We start from the raw sequence: 7068 nt of genomic DNA, 5'->3' as shown, positions 1-7068 counted from the left end.
ATTCCTCGTCTTGCTTTGCTGCTTCCCACGAAGCAATTGCATTAGACCAAAATCTTCCCTGATTCAGAGTAAAGAATATCTTCCAAGCTTTGGGAAACACAAAGATGTCTCATCGTGGTGGGGGTCAGTCAGTTCACTTTGTACGTACAAGCACAGCCCAGTGTTTTGTTCCTCTGGCAGAGAGCAGAGTCAACCACGGGAACAATGCAATAGTCCAAGGGGCCCTTTCTTCCTCCATGGCAGTCGTCCACCCCAGCACAAAGTGAGGGTGAAACATTCCCCTCAAGAGCCAGTGACATTTAACACCAGCCTGCGCTGGAGCGAATGGCCGGACTCCGCGGGGACCTGAGAACAGAAGCCAACAGCAAACACACCACAAATGTGTTCAAACAGACATTGTCCTGGCTCTAAAGTGTACAAATGAGCAAGACTTTTATGGCATTTGGGCTTTTTCATTTAGTTTGAGTATCCCTGAAATGGGTGCCATGAACTTGTTTTCCTTGATGCCTTCCCTCACCACAGCAAGTTCTTGTGGAACTGAGCAAAACAAGGGTCCTCTGGCTGGTTGGCTTGGGGCTGAGTGAGTCACCTGCTTGGAAAATGTGTCTGCCATGTACGAGGACCTTCTGCTTTCACATGAGGTCAGAGAGAAGGAAGAGCAGGTCCCTGCTACAGTGGTCCATGTCAACCCAGGGAATCTGGAGATGGAGGAATGAGGGGGTATGGATCTCTAATACAGAGCAGATTAAAAATACAGTACTGGAAAATGAATCTGTATTTATAGACATGCCCCACAGCACAAGGACCATATCACTTCATTCAGCAGTGGGAGACATAGAGACATCCATATCCTAGATTTAGGTTTGGTTATTGTGCTTTTAGTGTGGGATACAGCTTATTTAACTTCTGACGTACACATGTGAGCCAGTCAGACTAAGCTCCCTTTACAGTCAATGGAAAGAAACAGGCACTTCCAAGCCATCGTTCACCTGATCTATTGTGAAAGATTTCTGCAGGCTGAGACAAACTGAAATTTTTGTGTCTTTCACCTGTGGTGATTTTTCTCTAATCCTCAAGAGGTAAAACATTTGATAGACCTACAGTGAGCCTCCAATAAATGCCATCTCCTATAAAGTATCCCAGTGAAGATAAGATAATTTTTACTTTATTAGACAGCTTCTTTCACTAAGTGACACTTTTTAGATAATCCCTTGAACATCACCTACCCTGCACCACAAATTAGCACTAAAGGAGCCTGCTGGCAGGGTCATGTGTCTATAAATGAGATCCACACTTGGATATCCCGCCTAAGTCCCCATCCGCATTGCTATCACTGCCCAGAAGCACTGCAGGGGCAGTGAACTCTGCCTACCAAAGAGGCTGAATGTGCTTGCCCCTCAACCTACCCCAAAGTCTGACTTGTCACATATCTGAATTTCAGCAAGCTGAGATGGCATCGCAGCCCATCTCCTCCTGCTGGCATACTGGGTCACAGGATGGTGAGGAGCTCCAGATGCTCCTGGCAGATCATATGCACCCTAAGAGGGCTCCTTGGAAGAGGGTGCAATCGGGACAACGGAGCAGTGCCTGGGTGACCTGCCTTATGTACCTCAGCTGTCAGCAGATCAGCAGATCTGACCAGCTATAGCTGCATGGCACATCCTGGGGTGGGAGAGACACCACTGCTCTGCATTACAAATGCATTAAGCAAAGGTGGATAGGGAGGGAGCCAGGTGGGAGCTTCATGCTAAAACACACAGGACCTGGCAGGTCTGAGGACTGCAGCTGATGGTTTCAGGGAGGAGTCATGTTTAACATATCTGAGCTGGAAGGACGGGTTAGTCACACATATGGCCTGAAGCAAGGAAGACGCAGAGATGAAAGGTGGGGAATCCCATAGAGAAGAGAGGTACAGGCACACACAGCCCAATAAAGAAAACCTCAAACTTCAGTTTGGGAAGGGCAGCTTGCGCTGGCATAAGGAGAAGTACACAAACAACTGAAAATCCTTGAATGCCCCTTTCCTTTCCTTTCCTTTCCTTTCCTTTCCTTTCCTTTCCTTTCCTTTCCTTTCCTTTCCTTTCCTTTCCTTTCCTTTCCTTTCCTTTCCTTTCCTTTCCTTTCCTTTCCTTTCCTTTCCTTTCCTTTCCTTTCCTTTCCTTTCCTTTCCTTTCCTTTCCTTTCCTTCCCTTTCCTTCCCTTTTCCTTCCCTTTTCCTTCCCTTCCCTTCCCTTCCCTTCCCTTCCCTTCCCTTCCCTTCCCTTCCCTTCCCTTCCCTTCCCTTCCCTTCCCTTCCCTTCCCTTCCTTGCCTTTCCTTTCCTTTCCTTTCCTTTCCTTTCCTTTCCTTTCCTTTCCTTTCCTTTCCTTTCCTTTCCTTTCCTTCCCTTCCCTTCCCTTCCCTTCCCTTCCCTTCCCTTCCCTTCCCTTCCCTTCCCTTCCCTTCCCTTCCCTTCCCTTCCCTTCCCTTCCCTTCCCCTTTATCAACAGTGCACACATGTTTTTATCTCCCACTTAACCAGGGGAGCAGCTGCTCACACCTGATATAACCTGATGCAGGGGTGAGCATGGCTGTGGCAAACAGCCTTCCCTCTGTTATCCTCACTGCTTTTGTACTTGCACATGTGTGCGCAAGGCACATCCCACAGATTTTTGTCCTGAGAGGTTAGGGGTGCTGGCTCACAAACTGAGCAGATGGCACATAGCCCGTAAGGCATGTAACTGATCTGCTGAGTGATGTTAAATAGTAAATATTATTAATTTTCCTATTGGATAGGCCACAGACCCATGGAAAGTTTGAAGGCTACTGGTGACCTGCTGGTCTAAACAATTGGAAATCACTCCTGTAGGAGTACTGCCCAGGCAATCGGGGGAGAATTCGTCTGTCCTTTGTGGGAGAGAAAAAGCAGAGCTATCATCACCCAAGTGATCTGAAAAGGAGGTGAGTTCAACTAAGCCAAAGTAGAGCTCTGTCTCTAACTCATGCCTAGTCACGTAAATTAATCTTAATTTCTATTACAGACATACAGGCAAGGGGATGGGTGCACTGCCACCTGTGGTACTTTTCCGTATCCTTTCTCTTACTCAGCACTGCACTCAAGACTGAGATCATGAAACTGCTGACTCTGCCTTGGAGTAACCGCCTGACACAGGGTAGTAAGTACTAGGCAGCTCATATAATATAATACATCATTTAGGAAAAACTTATTTGTCAGCCTATATCACTGATATTGCCATGCTCGTAGCAAAGTTTTGTCTTCTACTAGGTAGGCAGTAGTATGTATATACTACCTACATACTACTACATGGTAGTAGTATCTACTATGCTAGGTAGACAGAGAAGCCAAGAAGAAATTGAGAGTTTGGGCTGGCTCTGTAGTGAAGACCTGTCCTACTCATGCAGAAACACTATCCCAGTCACAGAGGATCGGGAAAACCAACTAGAGGCTCCCTGAATTTCTGTATGAAGCAATCACAGTTACACAACTCATAACTGAGTTTACTGCACTTAACTCTGTTCTTTATTACAGTGTTGACTAATGAAGTCTTACTTTAGAATAAAACCCCGCTTCTGGTAACATTGGGGTGTTAACATAATTATTCATTGTCTGTGTGTTGTGCTTGTGCCAATGCTAAAGAGCAGATGTTAATAGTGAAATCTGAAGAGTTTATTATAAGCAGAAATAATTAGCTTCCTGTTCTGTAGGAACAAGTCTGTTGTCCACCAGACTAATTAGAACATCAGTCAGTCTTGTGTCATGTTGTAACCAGATCTCTGAAATGTTATTTTTTAAGGTTCGAAGCCCTGACAATGAGGCAACTCATCTGGATAGCATATGAAAAGCCTGACTGCTTTCATTTATCTCTGTACCACCTTATTCACTGAAGTGTTATTATACAGCTAAGATACTGCTATAATTATTTTTGTCCTTGTTACTGTTACATGCTATAATTATAACAGCATTTTATTTTTATTTCTGTAGGGTCTACAAGCTCCTGTGCGCATAGACAGAAAAAAAAAAAAAAAGGAATTCTAAGATCCAGGGAAACTTGAAGCTGAAAGCAACAAAAAGCAACAAAAGCAGATAGAGTCCACTTTAGAAAAGATACAAATCAATTGTAGAGACATCAAGGAGAACAAAGAGAATGACCAAACATCTGAGAAGGGACATGATAACCATTTTCAAGCACATGAAAGATTGCTGCAGATAACAAAGGAATTAATCTTCCTTCCAGTATTCGTGTTAGATAGGACAAGATTTAACCTGCAGCAATGAAGATTTCATTGAAACATGAGGAAAAAACTTTCTAATTGCAAGGACAGTGAAGCATTGGAAGAGACTTTCTAGGAAGACTGCAGATAATGTTTTCTCTGAGCAAGTTAGACATCTGCCATCATTGTGGATGCTGCCGTGGGATAAGATTAGATGACCCCTGAAGGTTCCTTCTGCTTCGTGACTGTATGGGATAGCTGGGCAGGCTGTCGAGGCAGTGAAAGAGACATATTCTGAGATGATGGGTGAGGGTCAGAAGACCAGTAGAGTTGTCTGGGGTCACTGGGGACAGGAGCTGGCAGGAGGCTCTAGTCATGACATGTCAGGAGAGCTTAGGTGACAGCAAAGGCCCACAAGAGCTACTATAGGACCAGATCTGGGGCTTGGGGGTGGTTCTAAAAGGCAGTTTTAAAGAATCAATGTTGTAAAAGAATTTGAGTCCACAGGCTATGTTTGAAAAGCAGGCCTTTATCTGACTATGGTGCCATGCAAACACACAAAAGGAAGCTAGTCACTGCCAGAGATGAGTCCACATCCAATTTCTTCAGTACCAGGCTGTTGAGAGCCAATCACCCTCATACAAAGCTTTATCTGGAAAGCACAATGGTTAATGGGTAATGGTGACTTATTTTTCTAACCAGCTCCCTGCTGACACAGGAATTTTTATAGTTGGCAAGTAAAAACAGCCTAAAATAGCTAGGGTAGACTCTGTCACTGCAAAACATACCATATGAAGTATGGAGGAGGGGAGTGGGGCCAGGCACCCAGATATTTTGACATGTACTCTGCTCTCCACAGAGCTGCCAGCTCCTAGGCTGAAACATCACCAAATCTTTTACTATATCTGCTTGAAAAGGCAAGCCAAAAGAGCAGGGATCGGTTCCTACGAATCTCTCCTCAGGTCTGTGTTGTGCAATGCTGGTTTCTGTTCCTCTTCTTGCAATAATAAGCTGCAACTGCTGCTTCAGGGATTCTACAAAGGGTGCAGTTTATGTAATATCCATTTAGAAATGACAAAGCTTTCCTTTCTGGGCCTTTCATGTAGTAGTCCACCCACATGCAGGCGGTGCACACAAATGACGTATCACCCGGGGGCTGAGACTTGCTGCAGAAATTGATAGTAAGCCGTTGTTATTCTAATTATGTGGCCGTCTTCCTTAATTAAAGCTATGCCACAGGTCATTTACCCTGGTGCAGAGTCCACGAACATTAATCCTGGCAGTGTTTTGGAATCAGAGAGTTCTCATTAGCATAGGATTGGCTGTGAGGGAAGTATAATCATCTGAAACCCTTTACAAAGGAATGTAAATTAGCATCCATGCCTCCCGTGTGCTATTGACATAGTGAATTATTTTACTGACTAGAAATGAAAATGAGCACGGAGCAATGACATTCATATTTGCAGCTTAGGCTATACTCTATTTGCAGTGGGGATTTGCGTGTGTGTCTCTATCCACAGCCAGAAACTCCAATTACCATCTCTGATGGCTCACCAGCTCTTGAAGCTCATGCTCCTCCCCATGCAAAGCACTGCAATCTGTTTACACTGAAGTAATGACTGAGAATAAAAAATAGACCTTATAATGCCTATTAATCTTGGCATGCTTCACTCAGAAGCACGGAGCCCCATATTAGGAGTGGATTAGGTTTGGGAGTGGCTTCAGAACCCCCTTCTAATAACAGAAATAACTCTCAAACTTGTCTAATCAAGCAATTTTTGAACTTTGTTTGGTCACAAACCACGCTTCAAGATTGATCTTTGGTTTTGCAAAGACTGAAACAGGCCTCAAGAAGAGAAAAAAAGGCTGTTTTTTATTAACTACCTCAGCACTGATTCCACACATCATCAAGAACATCACCCACAGCTAATTAAAAAACATCCCTCCAAGGAGACAAGCTGACAGTGATCGCCCATGCTAGAGCCGAAGAAAGGGACACCACACCCAGGAACAGAAGCCAGATGTTCTGACCACTGGTCCACTATTCACGCCATTGCTTTTGCATTACGTTATTATAGCAGCATAGAAATAATAGATGCAGTTTTACAATAGGAATTGTTCTTCTAAGCAGTCGAGTTCTTCTTTACTTGGAATAATTACTTCCCTGGCATAGTTCCCATCCTGTTCAAAAGCCCAGCAATGGTCACGGCTAATAGCCAACCATGGCCAACAATATTGTGGCTATAATTTTGGAAATTCATTTTCAGAACAAAGACTTATGCTCCTGATAGTAAAATACAGTCAGGACATTGAGCTGTGATATAAATTAATGTAATATTTCACTGGCATGTATCAAAAAGCTGCATTATTTTACACTTATACAGTCAGAGTAGTTCTTCTTAAAGTGGAAAAAGTCAGGGACTGGCAGGATAAGTCCTGTTTTCCTTATAGTTAAAGAGACTGGTTCTAAGGTGTGGCCCTTCTGGCAGTATTTACTGGAAGAAGGGAAAAAAAAACAGCTAAAGAATAGGAAATTGTACATTAAAAATGAGCAAAAATAGCTATTGATCTTCAGGGCTACATTTAGACTAGGATAAAGCATTTTGCAGTAAGGCAATTTCATTTCTATTTAATTTATATTATGGTATTGATGGGATTACCAGTAGCACAGTATCCAAGTAGTTCACAACACAGAGGTGTTATTACCAACATCATAATTTTACAGATGAAGAAATGAAAGTCCACATTCTCAAAGCTATTAAAGTACACAGATAAGGTATCTTGACAAAGTGACTCGCACTATGGTGGGTCAGGAAATCACATTCAGGTTTCTCACTCCCTCAGCAGCACTCAGATA

At 43.5% G+C, this 7068-nt stretch overlaps 1 long non-coding RNA gene across 1 annotated transcript; it reads left to right on the top strand.

The window, feature by feature from the left end:
• Positions 1-2705: 2705 nt before the first annotated feature.
• LOC140648400 (uncharacterized) lies at positions 2706-7068 on the top strand. Its single transcript, XR_012041199.1, has 3 exons — positions 2706-2939; positions 3020-3154; positions 3982-7068. It is a non-coding gene; the product is annotated as an uncharacterized lncRNA (long non-coding RNA).

Source organism: Ciconia boyciana, chromosome 1 (genome assembly GCF_034638445.1).
Source record: "Ciconia boyciana chromosome 1, ASM3463844v1, whole genome shotgun sequence".
Lineage (NCBI taxonomy): Eukaryota > Metazoa > Chordata > Aves > Ciconiiformes > Ciconiidae > Ciconia > Ciconia boyciana.
This window is presented reverse-complemented; position numbering and strand designations above follow the sequence as displayed.